The sequence below is a fragment of the Staurois parvus genome, unplaced genomic scaffold (assembly GCF_062004578.1).
Source record: "Staurois parvus isolate SC_StPar_1 unplaced genomic scaffold, SC_StPar_1.0 ptg000334l, whole genome shotgun sequence".
NCBI lineage: Eukaryota > Metazoa > Chordata > Amphibia > Anura > Ranidae > Staurois > Staurois parvus.
The window spans coordinates 4,653,639-4,664,437 of NW_028318130.1; positions in this window are offsets into that span (position 1 = coordinate 4,653,639).

Consider the following 10,799-nt stretch of genomic DNA (forward strand, 5'->3'; position numbering starts at 1 on the left):
ATTGGCTGCTGATGTTGTGTGGCAAGCTCCTCTGTTCAGTCTTGGAGGGTGCAATGGCTCCCTCTTTACAGCTACAAAGGGGAACAGATCAGGCATGAGGCTGGTGCAAAGCTTCTGGAGACACAGTGGCGTGGGCAACTGGAGCCTTATGTAGCGGGACCACTCATTTCTCGCTCCTACCAGTGATCTTCTAGGATGTCTGAGGAAGAGACCCCAGTCACCATGGCACCATGCACATCTAGCATCAGCCACTCCTAGTTACCTGATTCCTTCCTGTTCTTTCATGGCTTGGATAATCCCACTAATCTTTTTCCTTTTTGCCCTCTTGGTGATCAAAGGCCTGTACAAGACATTAGGGACTGTTGAATAGCTGTATCCTGCACACTGGGATAAGCATCTTAAGCACTGGCAGACGTGGGGGTGTAATTGGCAGTAGTTGATGAGGCTCTCCTGTTCTTTGTTTTTTTTTTTTTTTCAGGATAGAGCCCCAGAGAAAGCTAAGCCTCCTTCCAAGGGCCAAAAAAGGAAATACCCCTCCTTCAAGATTTTTAGAGTCCTGGACTAAGGCTTTATACAGAACATTGTGGGTCTGGTCAGAGGAGTCAGTGGCCCACTGTAGTGACTTTGTTGCATTAGTGAAACAAGAACGATCCACCACTTTTCAAGCATTCGGGTCCCTGACCTCCAATATCCCTCTCCCACAACTGCCATCTAGTCAACAGTATCCACCAGCCTTTGCTGGTTACCTCATCTACCAGTGCCAGGTCCTGCACGAGTCTAGTGAGGAGCAGAAGAGTCAAGTTACCAGCTCCAGGCAGAGTTTGAGGATGAGGGGCTAGAGGGAGACAATAAGGGGACCTATAGGTACAAGACCCAGGATGATGTGTTGGGGGTGATTTATACTACCATAAATACTCAGGAAGAGAGAAGCTCCTCACCTTCCATGGGACCCTGAAAGCAACCTGTTCTATTCCAGGGCCCTCAAGCAGGATTTCTGTCTGATGACACAAGATGGATGCAGCCTTTTTTCAGGTATCAAAGAATACTGATTTGGCCCTTGAAGATATGGGGGCATTGAAAGATGCAATGCATAAGAGGATGGATTTTTGCTACAAAAAACCTGGTACTCTACTCATACATAATTGAAGCCAGCTGTGGCAGCGACCGTGGGGGACAGGAACATAGAATACTGGTTGACACAGATAAAAGCACACATTGAGGCTGGTGTCCCTAAGGAGCAGATTCTAGCCTCATTTCCCATGCTTTTGCAGGGGGTGGGGTGCATTGCAGACTCGTCCGCAGATTCTGTTCGTATGTCAGCAAGGCCTTCGGCAAGGTCAAGCTGACTCAACTAAGAATGCTGTGGCTGAAGACCTGGCAAGGGAATGCAGGGTAAAAAATTAAGTTATTTGGCATTCTAATTGTGGGGTACCTTCTTTTTGGCCCAGTTCTGGATGCAGTTCTAGACCATACTGCGGAGAAAAAGAAGGCCTTTCCAAGTGCGTAAAAGCAATTTCAGGCAAAAGAAGCCCTGGGGTGGCCAGAAGGCAAAAGGGAAAGGAGTCTTTCTTTTTTTTTTTTTTTTGCATCCTCCTGACCAAACCCAGAAATCCCAGTGACAGTGTCCCCATGGTGGGGGGAAGGTTGGGGCTCTTCCACAGCGGGAAGTGGTGACCTCCAATCCATTCATTTTGGGATTGTCAGAGGAGGGTACTGTTTAGCATTTGCAGATACCCCACTGAGGAGACTTTTTGTCACTTATGGACATGGAACAATTTTTGTCACTGGACTCCCATGGTGTGCGGAGAAGTGTGAGGCCATGGGCTGCTGAGGTACTCCATCCTTGCAGTCCAGTGGGCAGGGCAGCATTTGTGTCTTTGCAGGTTTTCATTCTCAAGGTGTGAGATCTTTGCTGGAATCACTTGGCTCACTGGTGAGGATACCAGGCTAGGTAAAAAGGGCGTTTTGCTTATGGGGTAAGTCGGCAAACCTATTGGGCTCTTTTAGGTTCCTCCCATCACCAGGCGTGTAAGTACAGATGTGAGTGCAGGTGGGGAGCTTATCTGGGGGTCAAGGTTTACACAAGGCAGATGAGAGTACAGAAAGGCAAGGTCTTTGAACTGGAGATAACTGAAGGAGGTAGATCTGGCGGTCAGAGCCTTTCAGGAGGATCTGGTAGTCAAACACGTGCAATTTCTCTCATACAACGCCTCAGCTTTAGCTTATGTCAACAAATAGGGGGGGCAGAAGCAGGACTTTGTGGTTGGTGGCAGAGGAACTGCTCAGTTGGACGTAATTGAACCCAGTTTCCATATTGGCATTACACTTAAAGTGAGTAGTAAATCAATTGGCCAATTTCCTCAGTAGGAGACAGCTGCAGGAGCGGTGTGCAGAATAAGGAGTACTTTAAGGCTCTCAAACAGAGGTGGGATACTCTTTAGATGGGATGGAACTCTTGGGGTGGACGCTCTGTCTCAGCATTGGAAGTTCCCCTTGTGCTACGCTCCCCCCCCTCTTGGTTTAGTGCCAGCGGTACTGAGGAAGTTTCAGAAGGAGAGAACCTCCTAGTAGTGTTAATCCTAGTAGGTCCTCACTAGGGCTTGGTTTTTGACCCTGAGCAGTCGTTCAGCAGAGCCTCCTTTGAAGCTACCATGCAGGAAGGATCTGCTGTCGCAGTGGTTACTGAAAAGCAGCTGCTAAGGAATAAGGGATTTTCAGACCGGCTAGTGACCAACCTGCTGTTGAGTAGGAAGAGGGTGGTGGGGGCTATATACTATACATGAAAGTCTGGAAGCTTTTCAGTAGGTGGTGCAGTGAGAAAGCCTATGAGTCCCAGAACTCTACAGTGGAGTTAGAATTCCCAAAAAGTGGAGCATATAAGGGGTTGGCACTTAGTACCCTAAGGCCTGTTTCACACAGGCTTCAGCTTGTGTAAGAGCAGTGTGAACAGCAACCTTTTACAAATCACTTGCAGAGCTTTCAACAAGCTTTTAAAGTATTAAGCAACAATTTTAAATGTTGAAAACAGATCCCAATGGGAGTGCTGACTGCCACTTGAAACAAACTTAAAGAAAGCTGCTTGAAGCTTGCGGAAAGTTTCATAAAAGCTTGCTGTTCACACTACTCTTATACAAGCTGACGCTTGTATAAGCTTCAGGAGGCAGTCGTGAGTGTGTTTCTGGAAACACCCTTGGCCAAAAGCCTTTAGTAGTTTGAGCTCCGTAAGCCTAGTACACTCGATGGGAAAATCAAACAAAAAATACCACTTTCAAAGCGATCGTCCGATAATCTGATCGTTTGTACACAGCTTTCAAGAGCCAATCACGACCTGCAAAATTATTTGAAGGGACAAACGCATAACTTTTTCTCGTACGATACCAGAACAACCGATTTTCATTTAATTCTATACTACTATAAACCAGCGCTAGGATTGCAGAAAATGTGTATACAGAAAAAAAAATATAAACTGCTCAAAAAAATTAAATAAACACGTTTTAATCAGAGTATAACATCAAGCCAATTAAACTCCTGGGATATTGATCTGGTCAGTTAAGTAGCAGAGGGGTTGTTAATCAGTTTCAGCTGTTTTGGTGTTAATGAAATTAGCAACAGGTGCAATAGATGGTTAACAATGAGACGACCCCCAAAACAGGAATGGTTATACAGGTGGAGGTCACTGACATTTTTTTCCCCACTCATCTTTTCTGACTGTTTTTCACTAGTTTTGCATTTGGCTAGGGTCAGTGTCACTACTGGTAGCATGAGGCGACTCCTCCAGGATGGCACATTTATACGTGCCATTGCCAGAAGGTTTGCTGTGTCTCCCAGCACAGTCTCAAGAGCATGGAGGAGATTCCAGGAGACAGGCAATTACTCTAGGACAGCTGAATGGGCCATATAAGGTCCTTAACCCATCATCAGGACTGGGATCTGCTCCTTTGTGCAAGGACAGGATGAGCACTGCCAGAGCCCTACAAAATGACCTCCAGCAGGCCACTGGTGTGAATGTCTCTGACCAAACAATCAGAAACAGACTTCATGAAGGTGGCCTGAGAGCCCAACAACCCCTAGTGGGCCCTGTGCTCACTGCCCAGCACCATTGACCTCGAATGGCATTTGCCATTGTACACCAGAATTGTTTGCAACTGCCGCCCTGTGCTTTTCACAGATGAGAGCAGGTTCACCTTGAGCACATGTGACAGACATGAAAGGGTCTGAAGAAGCTGTGGAGAATGTTATGCTGCCTGTAACATCGTTCAGCATGACTGTTTTGGTGGTGGGTCAGAAATTGGGGAGGAATATCCATGGAGGGATGTACAGACCTCTACAGGTTAGACAATGGCACCCTGCATGCCATTAGGTGTTGGGATGAAGTCCATGGACCCATTGTCAGACCCTACGCTGGTGCAGTGGGTCCTGAGTTTCTCCTGATGTACAACAATGCCTGCCTCATGTGGCGAGAGTATGCAGGCAGTTCCTGGAGGATGAAGGAATTAATGCCATTGAATGGCCCCCACGCTTGCCTGACCTAAATCCAATAGAATACCTCTGGGATATCATGTTTCTGTCCATCCAACGCCGCCAGGTTGCACCCATTTTGATTTGCTGCACTGAAATTTCAGCAAAATGGACTAGCCTGCTGCATAATATTTTCACTTTTATTTTCCGGGTGTCTTTGAATTCAGCCCTCTGTAAGTTGATCATTTTCATTTCCATCAAACAATGGGGCATCCTTACGTTCCTAACACATTACCCAGTCCATATCAGTATAGATATCCAGCATGATATTTTTCCCTATTAAGATCTGATGTGCTTTCAAAGTGTTCCTTTAATTTTTTTGAGCAGTGTATATAAAACTTTCACAGCTGCTGTATTCAAAATGCCTTATAGACTGTTGGTGTTATATCACTGTTGCTGTATTTTATGTGCTATTGACAGCCCCTTCGTGGGCGTGCCTCTTGCATTGTTGGAGTTACAATACTGATTTCTTTGTTTTTTATATACCATTGATAGCCCATGCGTGGGCGTGTCTTTTGCTCTAATCCTTCTTGTTAAATTGTTTACAAACGTTAATAAAAACCATTGAAATACAAAATGCCTTAAAGGCATTTAGTACTACCACCAATGGAATATATACAGCGCTAAGTAAACCCCAAAAAAACTCTACTTTTAAAATGTGCATGCAATGTCCACATTTTTAAGTGATCCTATGCAGCAATACACCACAAATGGCCTCAATAAAGTGCTTCAATAAAGTGTTCATACAGTTATTTTCATGCAAATGATTCCATGCACAATCATCAAACAAAACCAGTGTGCTCTTGATGCTGCGCTCCAGTGGTCATCCACCACCAACACAGAGAACTCACCAAATATACAGTTGCAAGAAAAAGTATGTGAACCCCTTGGGATTACGTGGAGTTTTGCATGAATTGGGCATAAAATGTGCTCTGAACGTCATCTAAGTCACAACAATAGAAGAACACAGTCTGCTGAACATAATACTACACAAACATTAGATGTTGCCATGGTTTAATTGCACATAACATGTAAACATTCACAGTGCAGAGAGGAAAAAGTATGTGAGGCCCTAGCTTAATGACTTCTCCCAGAGCTAATTGGAGCCAGGAGTGAGCCAACCTTGACTAAAAATAGTGTGATGATATTGGATGTGTTGCTGACAGCTGTCCTGCCCTTAAAAAACACACACCTGTTTTGGGTTTACTGGTTTCAAGAAGCACTGTCTGATGTGAACCATGCCTCACAGAAAAGAGCTCTCAGAAGACCTACGATCAAGAATTGTTGACTTGCAAGAAGCTGGAAAGGGTTACAAAAGTATCTCCAAAAGCCTTGATGTTCATGTGTCCACGGTAAGACAGACTGTCTACAAATGGAGAAAGTTTAGCACTGTTGCTACTCTCCCTAGGCGTGGTCGTCCTGTAAAAATGACTGCAAGAGCACAGTGCAGAATGCTGCATGAGGTAAAGAAGAATCCCAGAGTGTCAGCTAAAGACCTACAGAAATCTCTGGCACATGCTAACATTTTTGTTGACACATCTACAATAAGGAAAACACTAAACAAGAATGGAGTACATGGGAGGACACCACGGAGGAAGCCATTGCTGTCCAAAAAGAATATTGCAGCACGTTTGAAGTTTGCAAAAGAGCACCTGGATGTTCCACAGCTCTACTGGCAAAATATACTGTGGACAGATGAAACCAAGATTGAGTTGTTTGGGAAGAACACACAACACTATGTGTGGAGAAAAAAAGGCCCAGCACACCAACATCAAAACCTCATCCCCACTGTAAAACACGGTGGAGGGAGCATCATGGTTTGGGGCTGCTTTGCTGCCTCAGGGCCTGGACGAATTGTTGTCATTGATGGGAAAATGAATTCCAGAGTTTATCAAGACATTTTGCAGGAAAACGTACGACCATCTGTCCGCCAACTGAAGCTCTGCAGAGGATGGGTGATGCAACAGGACAATGACCCAAAGCATACAAGTAATTCAACAAAACAATGGCTGCAGCAGCACAGAATACGCCTTCTGGAGTGGCCCAGTCAGAGTCCTGACCGCAACCTGATTGAAATGCTGTGGCATGACCTTAAGAGAGCGATTCACACCAGACATCCCAAGAATATTGCTACACTGAAACAGTTTTGTGAAGAGGAGTGGTCCAAAATGACTCCAGATCATTGTGCAGGTCTGATCTGCAACTACAGGAAACGTTTGGTTGAGGTTATTGCTGCCAAAGGAGGGTCAACCAGTTATTAAGTCCAAAGGTTCACATACTTTTTCCTCCCTGCACTGTGAATGTTTACATGTTATCTGCAATTAAACCATGGCAACATCTAATGTTTGTGTAGTATTATGTTCAGCAGACTGTGTTCTTCTATTGTTGTGACTTAGATGACGTTCAGAGCACATTTTATGCCCAATTCATGCAAAACTCCACGTAATCCCAAGGGGTTCACATACTTTTTCTTGCAACTGTATATGAACACCCAGTACAGGTACTGTAAGTCATACAGCGCTTCTAATACAGTGAAAAGACACCTTCCACTTTCCACCAGGATCAATCTCTTCACTCTAGTTGCGCTTGCATCAGGTCAGGTAAACTCATGTCACATGAGGAGGGAATAGAGGGAGACCGCCATGGTGTAAAACCTTAAAAACTTTATTTCTCATAAAACCCCCCACAATTCTACTCTCATTAAACAGTGCTTTGCCTTGCACTAAGGTATGTGCATATTATTTGTTAGCAGTGTTCAGGTACCTGCTCCAGAGAATGTACAACTGAGCGGTCCCTTCCTGCTCCTTCCCGGGTGTATCCACCGTCACTTCCGGGTGTTCTATACAGGATGACGTCACCTCCTGGCTTCCTTCTCTTTTAACGCCCTTTTGGCACCCCTGCATTTTTGTCAGATAATGCACCACTTCACTCCTCTTTTGTTTCTGTTAAGATGTTTATTTTTGGTGGTCCTGTTTGGTGTTGCCCAACCCATTATGGTATAACCCAATGGTACAAGAATTAACTCTCTTGTGTCCTGTGATGTACTCTAAGAAAGGGATTTCACAGGTAAGTAAGAAACAATTGAGTACTGTCCGGAGTAAGTCAGAAATCCCATTTCTCAGTAAAAACTATATTCAAGTTAATTATGGGACAGACAATATAGTACCCAATTTTTAGTAAAATATAAAAAATTAGGTTGTATAAAATTGTGCATTGTGTGTTTGTGTGTATTTTGGAGTGTAATTTTTTTTAAATTACATTTATTGCTATCACAAAGTGGCTGATAAGTCCTCTATATGTTAACATAGCGCATGGAACAGGTCCTCTTTACGGAGACATCAAGGGTCTATTAGACCCCTAATGTTACCTCTGCACTCTGCCAGGGTTTGACAGTTCTGAACCCAGAAGTGCTCAGACCTAGGTGCTTCTGAGTTCATACTACCTAGAAGGGATCAGTGAATGGGTGTTCACTAATCTCCCACCACTCTTCATTCCTTACACCCACCATGCTGGTTGTGGGCACCCAGTTAAGCCCAGAACACGAGTAAAGCTGACCAAATCATTTCTACTATATAGCCAGCAACCAGCAGTGAAAATGTATTTAACCACTTTCCGACCAGGGGCATATTTACCACAAGGCAAACAAGGCATTTGCATAGGGCGGCATTTTTCAGGGGGGCAGAAGCGCCCTTCTGGAAGAAGGGGCACTTGTGGCATGGGACCAGGTGGGAGTTGAGAGAGCCTGCGGACTGCTTGATTGTGTATGAAGAGTCCGACTCTTGTTCCAAGGGATGTCCGGAGCTGTGAGGGTGAGTGACTTTAACTCCGGGGGGTGTGTGTTGCCTCTCTCGGGTGGGGGGAGCAGGGGTGTTGTTGGTCAATGTTAGGCTCTCTCTGGGAGGGGGGGTCCGATTTCTGTGTTGCCTAGGGCAGCACAAAACCTAAATACACCACTGCCGACCATCCATAGCAGTTTCACTGCTACAGGGTGGCTTCTCTGTGCAAAATCATGTATATGTACAGCCATGGCCATATTGGCACCCCCGCATTTGTGTCAGATAATGCACCACTTCGCCCAGGAAATTGTTGCAATCATAAATGTTTAGGCATTCTCATGTTTTTATCTTTTGTTTGTATTGGTATGACATAAAAAAGTAAGGAAACAAAAAGTCAAAGCTGACACATTCCACAAAAAACTCTAAAAATGGACTGGACAAAATTATTGGCACCCTCAATTTAATATTTGGTAGCACACCCCTTAGAAAAACTAACTGAACTCAATTTCTTCCTGTAACAATGAGTTTCTTACATCTCTCTATTGGAATTTTGGACCACTCTTTCACCAACTGCTCCAGGTCTCTCAGATTCAAAGGGTTCCTTTTCCCAACTGCTGTTTTGAGATCTTTCCACAAATTGCTCTGTGGGATTGAGATCTAGACTCAGGCCCTGGAAGGGCCTGCCTCATTGGATACAGAGTGATTGGATAGATAGGTGTGTCCTCCAATGATATAGTTTTGGTGAATCTAAAGGAGATTGTACAGAGATTGTACAATTAGATTGCACAGTGTAGGGCCACCTTTAAACATTTAAAATGAACTAGTTGTGATTTTGGGGTCAATAATTGTTAATGGCACCCCAAAAGCAGAAGCAAACACACATTTTGCCATGTGAAAAAACTAACAACAAATGCAGCAAAACGCACAGTAAATAACATGCTTACTGCAACACGTCAAAATGTCCCATGAGCTACTTTACCATGTGCAGCACAGCCCATTGAAATCAATGGGCTTCCTTATGTGTGTTGTGGGAAAGGCAAGCCAAAAAACATGCGCTCCAACTACGCTAGATGTGAATAGGGCCTGAAAGTGAACGTGGTGTTTTTACACAACCACAACGAGGCTCCACTCACTCACATCTAAGCATTACCGAACGCACGCCAAACTGTCCAAAAAATGCCTGCTTTCCTGCGCAGTTTGGAAACATGCTACAAATGCGCGTCATCAATTTTTAATGGGACCCCACCCATGGGTAATAGACATGCGTTTGCCATGCGACAAACAAGCTGCAAGCATGCCAAACAGCACTGTAAAAAAAACACGGCAAGCTTTTTCTCTAAATACCTTTCTGGAGCCTCTTTCGGGTGTTCAAGTGAATGGGTTGCCCTATGCATGATGTGCAGAAACTCTCCAAAACACTACAAAAAAAGTGTGTGGAAACAAGAGTTCTCGCTATGTGGAGATGTGAATGGGGCCTGACAGCTGGGTGTCTCCGTTAAGGCTGGCCATACACTATACAATTTTCTGTCCAATTTCTGCCCAATTTCCTTTAGATTTACCTTCAACTACAGTATGTAGGATAAGAGTCTGCCTAATTGGATACAGTTGAAAGTGTTGTTAGGTTTGACCTCCTATTATGTGGTTTTTGGTAAATCTAAACCAAAAATCTCAAGAAAATTGTATAATGTATGGCCAGTCTTGCTCCCTCCTATGTACTTGTATAAATATGGCCATACACTATGCAATCTGATTATACAAGCTCTGTACAATTTCCTTTGGATTCATTAAAACTACCCCCTATGTGATGAAAAAAAAAAATGTTATTGTAAAAAATGAAAGTTACACCCAAGCACATACCACCACCCCCACATACAAACGTAAAAGCACACGCTGCGGCACCTATGCATGAAACCCTCGATTACAACACATGTTACATATCGGCGCGCACGCCAGAATGAGAGCAATAATTCTAGTACCAGACCTCCTCCGTAACACTAAACATGTGACCTATAAGGAGCTTTAAATGTGTTGACCTATAGAAAATATAGGGTACTGAAGTTTGTCACCATTTCACGAGCGTGCACAAATTTAAGGTTTGGCGAGTTGGATATCTATTTACTCGATGCAAAATCATCTTTTATATTTTACAAAAATAATAAGGCAGTAATTGCTCTTTTGTACCCTAAAATTAACTTGTATTTTTTACTGAAATTTTGCGGTAATATCATGCGACATAAAAAATTGGAACTGACAGAAAATACATCATGTTTGGGAGTTTTATGTAATCTTCAGGCCTAAAATAATTTTTTAAACGTGTGCAAAAAACGCAAAAACGGCTCTGGCAGCAAAAACGACTCTGACGGCAAAAGGGATAAAGTATAAGCCCTGACCCCCCCTTTCCTGATGAGCAGCCAATCGGTGTGGATGACACTGCAAGGTCTCTCTCCTCCCTGCTAGTCCCCGGGTGCGGTGCTGTAGACAGGCAGGGAGGAGAGGAGGAGATAA